Here is a 12,755-nt window from a genome sequence, read left to right as displayed (position 1 = left end):
TTGGACAAGCCAGAGTCTTTAAACTCAATGGGTCCAGGTCCTTTGTCCTCTTCTCTGAGGTTGCTTCTCCCCACAGCAGAAGGGGGAAGAGCAGAAAAACATGCCTGGGCAAGCCAGGGCATGAATAAGCCCATTTTTGGCCTATCAGGCCTACCACAACACCTGTGATTCTGTGATCTTATAGTGGGTTTGTGCTGAAATGGGGTTAATTTTCCTCAAAGCATCTTTCTAGTGCTGTGCATTGCATGTCATAGCTGAGTGTTGATCACACAGCAGTGTTTTGGCTGCTGCTGAGTTGAGCATCCAGGCTGGTGCCAAGAGTACCCTGAGAGGACACAGCTAAGCCAGGTGCCCCAGACTGGCCAGAGGGCTATTCCATGCCATATGGGGTCAGAAGAATGAAGTGAAAGAGGGAAGTCTGGGGAGATTCATCTATGGTGTCTATCCTCCAATGCAACTAAGCATAGAGAATCCTGATTCCCAAGACCAAACATCATCCTGCTGATGGACAGTAGGGACTTACATCTCTCTCTGCTTTTGCTTTCCGCACAGTTTATTGCTATGCTATTTGTTATTAAATTGCTTCTATCTTATCACTGCCTTTTGTTGTATTTTCCCCTGTCCATTTAAGAAGGGGAGTGATATAGAGGCTTTGGTGGGTATTTAGCCCCCAGACAAGGTCAAACCAGCATACATATAGTTAACAAAAAGCACAAAGACTTGCACATGCAGCAGATACTCTCTACATGGCCTGCAAAGGAAAGTAGATTGTGACTCTTAATCTGTAAGTATGTAAATTTTTGAAAGGTTCACTGAACAGTATGCTTGCACTGCAAATGACAGTGCAGACCAAAATAATGGGATCTCTCCTGTTTCAAGTAAGAGCCACAATGAACAAGCTGGAATTTCACTTCAAGGCCACCTCTGGTGCCAGTTATCTTCCGTAATATGTGTGTTATTCAATAACCACTGTGATGCTAATGGACAATACCCTATCAGTATTGCAAAATTCCCAGGGCAATCTCTGTATGATGTCTGAAAATATATGTGCATTTCTTGTGAGGAGAAAATACTTTAAAGCATATCACATATATATAGCACACTTTAACCTAAGTGATTTCAGTAAGTTTCAGAACCTAAGTGCCTTTAACAGTCTTGAAAACACAAATTATCACTAGGATGGTTTGTAACAGCTCAGGAGCATGTGAGACACTAACCAAGAGCTTGCTTACTCATGTATAGGGATGGTTGTAGCAGTTTATTTAAATTAAATAACTGGAACACACTTTTAACAAGTGTTTTATTGCATTTCTACCAAAAAAAGTGAAGTAAAAGATTTCTGATCCATGCTAAAGAAACAAGTTTATTATTTCTTCCCGTAAGAACTCTGAGATATTTATATAATATTCAATTTACCTTTGAAGGATAAAAATGACAGTCAAGTTTGTCTAAATGAGGATCCAGAGTTCCAGAAAGTCTGGAGATAAGAAGTAGTGTTCACTTCTATGAGTGCAATTCTACTGTATTAAATTATCTTCTCTCAATATTCTTACTAATGGAAGAGGAATGCAAATGTAATTCTTAAAATCTTATCAGTCACAGTTCTTTTAAGCTAGCTGTTTGGTCCTCTGATAAGGGTGTTTCAGCTCTTTTTATTGTCACCATCTTCAGCTCTGTGGAGTACCACAAAGGTAAAGGATCTGGTTAAGGAGTCTATACCTAGCAGCTGTCTACAACTACTCAAAAGGTGGCTGTAGCCAGGTGGAGTTGATCTCTTCTTCCAGGCACCCAGTGACAGAACAGGACACAGCCTCAAGATGCAAAAGAGCAGCTTCAGGCTGGATTTTAGGAAGAAGTTCTTCACAGCAAGAGTGATTGGCATTGGAATGGGCTGCCCAGGGAGGTGGTGCAGTCACCACCCCTGGAAGTGTCTTTTTAAAAGAGACTGGGTGTGGCATTTAGTGCCATGGTTTAGTTGATTAGATTGTGTTAGGTAATAGGTTGGACTTGATGACCTCGAAGGTCATTCCCAACCTGATTAATTCTGTGATTCTGTGAATGTAATTCCATGATTCTGTACATGGTGGAATTGCCAGATATTGGTCATTTTTTAAGTTAGATTTATATTACTGATGTTATTATTGCAGATTCTGAGTGAATGAGAATTAGTGAAATCTGAGTTAAAAGCTCAGAAACTCAATGTTACCACCAGAATAACTCTTTTAAATAGTCATCAAATACTGTGTGGTGGGAGAAAGAAAATAAAAGTTGGACTCTGTAATAAAGGATTACATTCAAGTATCTTTTAGATATTGCTATAAAGTAAATTCATCATTAGAATTAAGGTCACACTTTCCTGTTTTACTCCCTTAGACTCAATTCTTTTGGTGTTTGTGTGTCTTCACCTGTCCCTTAGCTAAAACCAGAGGAGTAAAGCCATTTCTTTATAGATAGCATCTTAAGAAATCATCTTAGCATTTATACACAGCTTTAAAAGCTTATACTACTTTTGTGGAATTACTTAGCAATAAGTTTATTTTTTACAAACAAAACAACATACACAAAAAAAACCCAAACAACAACAACAAAACCAAACAACCAAAAAAAAAAAAAAAACAAAAACCCAAACCAACAACCCCAAAAGACCCCCACAAAACAAACACCTCAACATAGAATTGTTTATTACAGGTAAAGAAAATGAAAAGTTTTAGAGGCATAAAAAACAAAGTAAAAAAAAAAATCAGTCATCCTCTACTGATCTACAAAATGTAGTGCTTGAAATATTAATTCTGGAATCCTGTACTGCATTTCTCATTTGCTGCAAGCATTACAACCACACATGGTTCAATGCATGACTCTTTATATTGTTCCAATGTTCTCCTCTGGATGGTGACAGGATGTTATCAAGGAGCAGCAGTAAGAAACCCAGCCACTTTCAAAATTACACATTACTGATATCCCAGCAGGTGATCCATGCAGCCTCCTGAGGAACATTTACACTCCACTTGTAGGTAACCAAAGTTTTCTGCAATCTGAAGAAGAGAAAAATTAACTCTATTAAAGTTCAGGTAAGCAAAACCAGCCAGACAGCTCCTAAGAGGTAGTAGTGACTGCACAGTACAGTGGGCTCTTCAATAATGTCTACATTTAGCCTATACCAAGGGCTAAACTCTTGTAGCTGCTCTATTACCCAATGACCCCTTCACAGCCAGGAAGGGACACCAGGAAAAGAAGAAGAGACTTGCAGGCTGAAACAGAAACAGATTTAATAAAACAATGCTAGTATAAAGTACTGCAGAGAATCATAACAGACAGGAAAACAGTCCCCAGGAACAGAATGATGACCAAACCCTTCCAGGATTGAGGTTCAGCAAGAAGAGAAGAAAAAAAGAACAGGTGCAAGGAGGAACACCTTTATAATCAAAAAGCTTTTATTGTCTGGGATGCACTTATAGCCACCTCAGGTCAGCTGTCCTGGTTGATTCAAAGCTGTTAACAGCCTACAGATCATGGCTGGTCTAGCATTCCACACAGGCAAAAGCAGCACATACACTATGATTTCATTTCTGCATAATAGATTTTGAAACCAAATGAATATGAATGATAAACTCAGCATTTTTAACGAATTGTCTTGTGATATAATTGAGGGGGACAGGCATTGAGACTAAAACATTATGCACAGTTACAGAGTGCTAACACATGTAGCACAATGCAATATCTAAATCACCAACTTTGAGTCAAGGACTATGAATCACAAAATCACAGAAACATCCAGGTTGGCAAAGCCTCTCAGGATCACCAAGTCCAACCTAGAAACTTACTCTACAAGATTCACCTTAAACCATATCCCTAAGTACCACATCCAAATGACCCTTAAACACATCCATGGTGGGTAACTCCAGCACCTCCCTGAGCAGCTCATTCCAATGCCTGACCACTCTCTCTGTGAAAAACTTTTCCCTAATGTCCAATCTAAACTTACTCAGGCCCAGCTTGAGGCCATTCCCCCTTGTTCTGTCTTCAATTACCTGTGAGAAGAGACCAGCACCAGTCTCTCCTCCTCCTGAAGTAAGAATCAAACTTGAAAACAATAGAATAAGAACAGCAATGAAGAACCATAATCCTTAAACTTTGTCTCTGTAGTATTACCTGGTACCAAGGCTCTGGGTTGCCTTCTTATTAAAAGATTTTAAAGTTAAGAAATTCCTCTTGTTGAGAAGCAACTGGAAACTAATGTAGCAAAATCAGTAAGGCTGGATTAAGGAATTAAAAAGTAGTAGGATTTATGTGATCACTAATTTTCAGAAAGAAAAAAAAAGTTTCTCTGGCCTGGTTTATGTTCAGATAGTAAGATCCTACCTAAACCTTCGAATGAAACAGAGAAATACTGGCTGACATACCACAGGATCACAGGGTGTCAGGGGTTGGAAGGGACCCGAATTGATTATCAAGTCCAATCCGCTGCCAAAGCAGGACCATACAATCTAGCACAGATCACAAAGGAATGTATCCAGACAGGCCTTGAAAGTCTCCAGAGAAAGAGACTCCACAACCTCTCTGGGGAGCCTGTTCCAGTGTTCTGGGATCCTACAGTCAAGAAATTTCACCTGGTGTGGAGCTGGAACCTCCTATGCTGCAGCTTACATCCCTTGATCCTTGTCCTTTCACAGGGAGCAAGTGAGCAGAGCCTGTTCTCCTCCTCCTGACACTCAGCCCTCAGATAGTTATAAACATTTATCAAATCCCATCTCAGTCTTCTCTTCTCCAGACTAAACAGCCCCAGGTCCCTCAGCCTCTCCTCATCAGGCAGTGTTGCAGTACCCTAATCACCCTTGTAGCCCTCCACTGGACTCTCTCCAGCAGATCCTGTCTCTCTTAAACTGGGGAGCCCAAAACTGAATGCAGTATTCAAGACGATGTTGCAACTAGGGCAGAGTAGAGGGGGAGAAGACCCTCCCTTGATCTGCTGGACACACTCTTCTGAATACATTTCTTAATGTAACCTATGATATGCCTTAGAAATTTGCCCATATTACTAATTTTGTTGCCAGCTATTCATATTTCTGCATTTTACACCTCCTAGCTTCTATTCATCAACAGAACTATCTTTTTTTTTTTTTTTTTTAAGTGTTGGATTGCAAACCCTATTTAAATAGCATTGTAGGTTTAACCTTAGTAGTTTAGATAGAGGGAAAGTCTGACTCTGACAGCCAAAACAAAGCAGAGGAATATTTTAAGCTGTTTGCAGAAAACATTAAACCATTTTACATGAATCAATGTTGGAGGATACAGTACCAAGTATTTGGTTTTATATCTCTTCCCTCCCCCATTCCCTTGAGAGTACTATGCTGAAGAGTTTACTGTCTTGCTGGAGTACAGTACTGTAAGAATAAGTAATATGCCAAAGTGATGTTTTCAAGCACAGTGATGCTGAGATTTTATATCAGACCACAGGTTTCAGACTAATCAATGTATATTTATAACAACTTAATTACAATGATGAGGTATGTCTCTGCTGCCACAAGGAAAACTACAAGGAAGAATATAGTTTCAACTATTTACAGATTAACCCAGCCAAAGGCAGTTTTGCAAGGTTTGCTGTTAGCAAAACCCATTTTAACTCAGTGAAAATAGCTTTTTTTAGTAAGAGACTCTAGAGACCTACCATGCACTACAGCAGGCTTGGGAACTCAGCTTGTTGAAGGAGTCATCCCACCTGAAGCAATGACCAAGGGTTTACTAATTGCCATATGGCTAAAGCACTCACTTGGAGTACCAGAAAAGCCAGCTCAAGTCTTTCAGATACACTGCCAAAACTGGAATTCATGCTTTGCTTTTAAATTATGGCAGACTCCCAAAATAGAAGTAGCAATTTAATTCTAGATTGCAATACTGCTACCCATTCTGAAATTCTTTATGGATGCATTCTGAGACTGGAAAACAAAGTTGCCCTTGAAAAATAGTCATGTATGGTTGTGTTGTTGGGTTGGGTTGGGTTTGTTGGTTTTTTAAAAACTGATTTGGTTTAATATTTATTTATTTGTTTTGGTTGGTTGGTTTGTTGGTTTATTTCTTGGGTTTTGTTTGGGGTGTTTTTTGTTTGTTTATTTGTTTGGGTTTTTTTTTTGTTTAGGCAGGTGATTATATCTTTGAGGCCTACAACAGCTCAAGAAGGACATAGAGCTGCCTGAGAGAGTCCAGAATGGAGCAACAAAGATGATGAAGGGAATGGGACATCTCTTTTACAAGGAGAGACTGAGGTAGCTGAGGCTCTGATACTTGGAGAGGAGAAGACTGAGGGGTGACCTCATTTACATTTATAAATATGTAAATTGTGAGTGCCAGGAGGATGGAGCCAGGCTCTGATTGGTGGTGCCCAATGACAGCACGAGGGGCAATGCATGGAAGCTGAGGCATAGGAAGTTCAATGTAAACATGAAGAAGATTTTTTTCCCTGTGAGGGTGACAGAACCCTGGAGCAGGCTGCTCAGGGTGGTTGTGGAGTCCTCTCTCTGGAGATTTTCAAAACCCACCTGGATGTGTTCCTTTGTGACCTAGTATAGGTGATCCTACTCTGGCAGGGGGACTGGACTGGATGAGCTTTCGAGGTCCCTTCCAGACCCTGACATTCTATGATCCTATGATTTTATCTGTGACATCCTGAATTCTGTTAGCAAAAAAAAATCCAGAAAATATGTTTCGTATGGTTTCAGTTATTGATATCATCTGTCTGCTTTAACCTATGTAGAACTAAATGGAACAGATAGGGGCAGGGGGAAGGCATGTATGGTACTCTTCTGAGTCAGGAGCTCTAAAGATTTCATACAGTTCCAGCAAGTGTCTTTTGCTTGCTATCCATTTCTGTGTCACAGAGTTTTACTTGCATGTAACGTGAATGAAAAGTCTGTAGAGAGAAGCCATTAAGAAAAGAAAGAAAAAGAAATGGATGGTGATACTTCCATGGTGCTTGAGCAGTTAGTCCACAGCTAGTCTGTGTAACATGGGCAGCAGTGGTAGCCAGTGAGCTGTCTCCTTTTGTACAAAGCCATCAGCCGTTCTTGCCTCCTAGATGCCACTTCCCTTGTGCAGTCTGACAAGAGTATTTCAATAATACTGGGCTCAAAATGAGTGGCAAAACCTCTTTCCTGCAATGTGGGAGATACCAGTTTAAAGCAATCTATCTGACTGATATGTAGCAGGGACTGGAGCATCATTTTCCAATACCCCTAGAGACCGCTCTGCAATACAGCAGCTGTCCTGGAGGAGTTCTCTTATCATTTTTTAAAATCAAGTTTGATGAATTAATTATACAGCCAGACAAGACTATGTTGACCATGGAGGCTGACTTCCTGCATAATACTCTTCAGGGAATAGATAATTCCAGCAGAAGACAGGAAAGCAATTCTCACTCTGATGTAAATAATTATATATTCACTGAGCAAGTGTGTCGAAAGGACCACTCTAGAGAGCAGTCAGTAGGGCAGTTTAGCAAGAGCCAAATACCACTGGCAAAGTGCCCATTTTTTTAAGTCAACATTTGTTTTCTAAGAATACCTGGGTGGATTTTTTGGATATTGCTGGTTTTGCCAGAAACAGAGACAGCAAATATCCAAAAATCACTATCCTACTCACATATCCATTCACTTCTTTCATCTAAGGGATGGATTCTTCTATAAATCTACATTAACATAATGTTAAGAAATTCACTAAAACATGAACATCAATAAAATGTAATAGCGAACTAAATGTGTAAAGTAAACATTTTGCCTTGATGTGCAAATGTGACTGTCACATTAAAAAGTGTGGCACTCAAAGATCTGAGAAAGAAGGAGGCCCCAAACTAGACTGTCTCTGGAGTTGGTCTGTGAACATGTATAGTGACAATTTGCCTCCTTTCCTTTTCCCTCCCCTTTTTCTTTGTCTACTTAGCATTTGAATCTAAGCTTGTCTGATACTTGACACTCTTAAAGCTTCAGAAATGTACTGAGAAAAACTGTATATCAGGCATAATATTATATACAGATGTGAAATATGTTCTTTAGGATTATTTTCTTTCCTCTAAGGATTTGTGTCACTTCTCTATTTAAGATCCAGTATCTTCTTGAAAAGAAGATGTTTGGCCCAGTATAATGCTAGCTTGAAGCTTTGAAATCTCAGATAATTCCAAACTTTCCTGTAGACTAACTGTATAGAATCACAGAATTAATCGGGTTGGAGAAGACCTCTAAGATCACCGAGTCCAACCTATCACCCAACACCCTCTAACAAACTAAACCATGGTACTAAGTGCCTCATCCAGTCTCCTTTTAAACACCTTCAGGGACAGCCCATTCCAATGCCAATCACTCTTGTTGTGAAGAACTTCTTCCTAAAATCCATCTTAAATCTGCCCTGGTACAGGTTGAGGCTGTGTCCTCTTGTTCTGTCCCTGGTTGCCTGGCAGAAGAGACCAACCCCACCTGGCTACAACCTCCCTTCAGGTAGATGTAGAGAGCAATGAGGTCTGCCCTGAGCCTCCTCCAGGCTGAACACCCCCAACTCCCTCAGCCACTCCTCATAGGGCTGTGCTCCAGATCCCTAATACAACTTTGGAAAAGTGGTTGTGTTTTTTTTTTCCTGTCTATTGCAGTTCTGCAGGTAAAAAATGAAAATAATAGCAGGGGTGTCATGAGGAGTACATTTTCCAGAGGGCTGCAAACTACATCAGTGTTATAAGGACTTTTGGGATGTCAGATAATTTTTAATTAGCAAAGACATTTTACATATATACAGGAAAAGGACTTTATCTTTGCTGAATTTGTCAGCCTTGCAGGGAGGCAGCACAAGTCCAGCTGACACTGTGGCACCTGAGAAATGAAAGGAGCAATGCGATTCATGGAAGCCACAGAATGATGCATGCATATTGACATGCAATGCAAATCAGTAAGGCAGTAAATACCGATGTCACACAAAGAGCACTGGAACAAGAAACCGTAGCTTCAGCACTATGGAACCTTTTCACAAACCTCTTTTCTCATGGTAATGCATTTTGCATGCAGCAGAAATTATACTCCTGAGAGAAGCCGCTTTTCTGTGCTCTATGAAGATTATTCCTTTACTCAGTATTGAATCATGCATATCCCTTCCTGACATCATTTTAATCTTGCCTCTCAAGCTCAGCTGCATTGAAGTGTATATTCTGAATGAATACTGTGTTGGTGCAGCAATTACTCCATTTTGATTAGAGATGTGCATGTGAGATCTCCATGAAGTCCATTTTAAATAGAATTCACTTGGTACAGACCTATCTCTTCCTGTGAGACAAAAATCTCCTGACATTTCTGACATCTTTTACCACCAGTAGACAAGATACAGAAAACAGCTTTTTTTGATTCTAGATCTAACTGAAGGGAAAAAAAAAAAAAGGGGGGGAGGGGGGAATGTTCCAAAACACCTTCTACTAAAAATGCCAGAGATTTATTCTGAGATTATTTCTCCTAATGAACATGATCAGGAGTGATGAATATTAATTCTGTGCTGTGGAAGAGATGCAATAAAGATAGCACACATCAATTTTAAAGGCCTCCTTGAACAAAACATCCTAAACTAAGAACTGGTTCAAGTACCTTGAGAAAGTAGAAGGAAGTCTCTCCCCCTTACCAATTTCTTCCAAATGATCAAGAGAATCTTCACTATACTGCAGCAAGATTTCTTTTGCATATCTGAACATCAAAACGGCGTAGAACAAGATAAACTTGTTCAGTCTTCCCTTTCTCCTGTTATTCTTTGCTCAGAAATGAGAAGCATGTCATTCAGAAAATAAGATCAAATCTGAAGGAATTCTACTGCTTACAAAAAGAGCCATGGAGAGACAAGAATAATAAGATATTAAAAGATAAAGTGAATTTTTTTACTACTTATGAGCTCCTTTAAATGATTTCTATCTGTTGGGAGTAAAAGAAAGGTGGGGGGAGAAAGACATTAGCTGCTTTGCTTCAGGAAGAAATGGTATAAACAAGAAACAGGTGTGGTATTTTATTTTTACATATCTTTAAATGTCTCTCTTTTGCTGATACTCTCAGGTAGTGTCTAGTGAGCTGATAAATCTGAAAGAAATTGACAAAGCAGAAGAGATCACTGAATTAGCCTTACCCAAATGAAGCATAACGTTTTTCTACGTTCTTGCAAAGAATATGTGCTTTTACTGTGGTGCTTGCTGTGATTAGTGACCTTTCTGTGGTGCTTTCTGTGATCAGTGACCTTTCTTTACTGTCCAGTCATGAAGCATTTGATAGACAGGCTTCATTTGCAGGAATGTTCTCAGAGAAGAAAAGCTGAGTGCACACTTGCTGAAAAAGGCTAGTTGGATGGTTCACATTGCAGATCCCTCTGTCATAATTCCAATTTCTCACAAAACAAATTATCCAAAAATATATCAGCCAATAAATGCTAAGCAGAAAACATTCTCTGATATTTAGAATAAAAATGTTAAGATGAGCTACCTAAAAAAATATATTACAAAAGCTCATGTAGAGATAAACCAGTTTCTCACATGATTAGCATTTCTCCACACAAATAGCATTTCAAAGATCGATTACAAACAAATGCACAGGAAAAATCAAAATCAATTCATGCATATTTGTGGTAGTTTCAGGGATCCTATATTTCCCTTAATCAAAGCCACAGTTTTGTTTAAAGGGAATCCAGAATCCCTCAAAATACCAGAGTATTTTACAAGCAGTCAAAAAGACTAAATTAATCGAATAAACTGGTAAATCATTAGTAATAGCCTATCCCTAATTTGCAATGACACTAGCTGTCAGCAATTTGCTGAGAATCCAGATTTTGGCATAGAAACTCTTTTCACTTCATCCATCACAGTCTGACATGAGAGGGTTGGAACATAAAGGGACAATATATAAATAAATTCTGCTTGTTGCCCAAGGCAAGATGTAGGTTGTTGCTCAGTGTGTTGCAGTATACCTCACTTTCAATTAAGTTTTTAACCTAAATCCACTTACTTGATTGACTCTTTTCTTATTCCATGGAAGACCAAAATCAAATTTGTTCATCTCTGAGCTCAAGAAGTTCCAGTATGAGCGAAAGGTTGAGATCTTGCAATATACTCTTAATTCGGGGGTTGAGGTGGCTCTTGATATGCTTGTGGCTTGGTAGGGCATGAATCCTGCCAGGCCAGTTTATCCCTTGCTCTACTCCTCCTGTTGTGAGTCTGGGAAGTTGAGTCAGATGAGCAAAGCCTTGAGGGCTGGGGGTTTAGCACCAGATGTCAGGTGTCTTGTACTGCCCCTCAATGTGCCTGCATGGTCAAACAAGGCATGAAGCTTTGAATTCATTGGCCAGAACCATGATGCTAGTGCCTATTGGCCAGTTTGATTTTCAAAATAAAGTATTTAATGAGGTAATGTAGAAACCACCTTTGTGCCTCTCTGCGTTGAGCCTGTCTGCTTTCTGCACTGTGCCTTACTGCATTCAGCCTTTCTGCCTTTCCCCATTTGTGGCTTGTTAACTGGGAATCAAGGCGGCCACTTGTATGCAGCTTGCCCTAATAGCTCAATAGCATCATCTCTTCTCCCCTTCCCTCTGCCTGGAATATTTTGTATTTTACCTCAGGATCATTATTGTGAGTTTTGAAAACATCTTTGGTACAGGAGACTTACTTAGGGACCAAAAAGCAGTACAAATACTGGAGTTAATGCTAAGACTCCATAAGCATAGTTAGAATCTTTCCTGGTTTAGCGTTACTATTTTCCAGGTTCTGATTGTTTAAACTGCTCAATTCTGTGCAGCTACTTCCTGTCAACCAAAAGTCCAAAGAATCTCAGGGAATTTCCCCAATTTAAAAGATATTAATAAAATTGATATTCAGACAGAAATTAGTATTCATAATTCATAAACAAGTATTCATTTCCAATACTCCTTGTCTCTAATCTTAATCAAGACTAAATGAAGGAACAATTAACATTTTTTGTTTGAGGATGAGGAGGCTGAGGTGAGACCTCATTGCTGTCTACAACTACCTGAAGAGACATTGTGGAGAGGCTGCTGCCAGTCTCTTCTCAGGTAATTGGAGACAGAACAAGGGGAAATGGCCTCAAGCTGAGGCTGGGGAGGTTTAGATTGGACATTAGGAACAAGTTTTTCACAGGGAGAGTGGTCAGGGACAAAATGAGCTGCCCAGGGAGGTGGTGGAATCACCCACCCTGAATGTGTTTAAGGGTGGTTTGGATGTGGTGCTTGGGTTTGGGGTGAATCTTGTAGAGTAGGGTTCTGGGTTGGACTTGGTGATCCTGAGGGGCTTTGCCAACCTGGGTGTTTCTGTGATTTCTGGGATTGTCTTGGTGATCAATAAATGAAAGCAGAGAACCTATTGTCCAAAGATTAAACAACAACAATAAAAAAAACCCAAACCCAAACACACACCACCAAACACTCCCAGAAAACAAAACAAAACCTTAAAAACAAACAAACAAACAAACCAAACAAACAAAAAAAACCCACCAAAGATCAGGACTGATCAAGCTGCCATTGTGTGAAAGATTTGAAAGACACCACAAACCACAAGCAGAAAAATGTGAAACGTTAAAAGAAAAAAAAAAAAAAAAAGTATGTGTTGTAACATGGGGAGAAGAACAAACAGTGTGAGTCTCAGACGTCACTTCTTGCAGGTTACCCAAGCAATCTGCTTTCTCTGGTTGCTCAGGTAAGATTAGACAAGAGAATTTTGGAGAGGAGGGAGTAGCCACCTCTCTGAGAGT

General features: G+C 39.7%; 1 long non-coding RNA gene across 1 annotated transcript; it reads right to left on the bottom strand.

The window, feature by feature from the left end:
* Positions 1-2,664: 2,664 nt before the first annotated feature.
* On the bottom strand, positions 2,665-11,342 carry LOC135179004 (uncharacterized). Its single transcript, XR_010303846.1, has 2 exons — positions 11,001-11,342; positions 2,665-3,032 (listed from the first exon to the last, which is right to left on the bottom strand). It is a non-coding gene; the product is annotated as an uncharacterized LOC135179004 (long non-coding RNA).
* Between the last annotated feature and the right edge of the window lie 1,413 nt (positions 11,343-12,755).

The sequence above is a fragment of the Pogoniulus pusillus genome, chromosome 10, assembly GCF_015220805.1.
Source record: "Pogoniulus pusillus isolate bPogPus1 chromosome 10, bPogPus1.pri, whole genome shotgun sequence".
NCBI lineage: Eukaryota > Metazoa > Chordata > Aves > Piciformes > Lybiidae > Pogoniulus > Pogoniulus pusillus.
The sequence above is the reverse complement of the archived record's forward strand: the minus strand, read 5'-3'. Positions and strand labels throughout refer to the sequence as shown.